The sequence below is a fragment of the Octopus bimaculoides genome, chromosome 23 (assembly GCF_001194135.2).
Source record: "Octopus bimaculoides isolate UCB-OBI-ISO-001 chromosome 23, ASM119413v2, whole genome shotgun sequence".
NCBI lineage: Eukaryota > Metazoa > Mollusca > Cephalopoda > Octopoda > Octopodidae > Octopus > Octopus bimaculoides.
In genome coordinates this window covers 17416393-17416959 of record NC_069003.1, presented here as the reverse complement: position 1 = coordinate 17416959, position 567 = coordinate 17416393, and the positions used below count along the sequence as shown (strand labels likewise).

General features: G+C 20.1%; 1 protein-coding gene across 1 annotated transcript in view; it reads left to right on the top strand.

Moving 5' to 3' along the window:
• Positions 1–567, top strand: part of LOC106872262 (DNA helicase MCM9) — a 61142-nt gene that overhangs the window by 53319 nt on the left and 7256 nt on the right. The window lies entirely within an intron of this gene.

Below are 567 nucleotides of genomic sequence, written 5' to 3'. Positions count from 1 at the left end.
GAAAAAACATTTAACAAGATTATTGAAAAGAAATACAAAATTTATCTAATTGAAACTTTAGTTTAAATAAAATTATAAAATTATCAATGTTGTACTATTGACTAAACCTTAATTAGAATATAAACTAATAATCAAAGAAATTAAATAAAAAGACTACCTATTTATTCCATAAAACAAGAAGAAATATTAAACAGTATTAATGGAAAAAATTCAACCCTGATCTAATCGAAGTCTTGGTTAAGGCTAAGATGATAAACTTACTACTATTCAAAATTCTAATGAAACACGTGTAGTCGTTTTATTATCATTATCTTATAATATTTACTTTGTATTATATTATACTTATTTATTGTGCTTTTACTTATTAATTTTTCTCTGTGATAGTGGATTTTCATCGATGAGTTCATGAACCTTGGTTCTTTTCTCTAAAACTATATATTTATATTTTATATTTTATACTGTGAAACTTAATTTCATTTTAATTTTTAATAAATTGAATTTAATTGAGTTTTTACCTGTAGATTTGGATTTTTATTCCTAATATTATATATATACATATATATATAT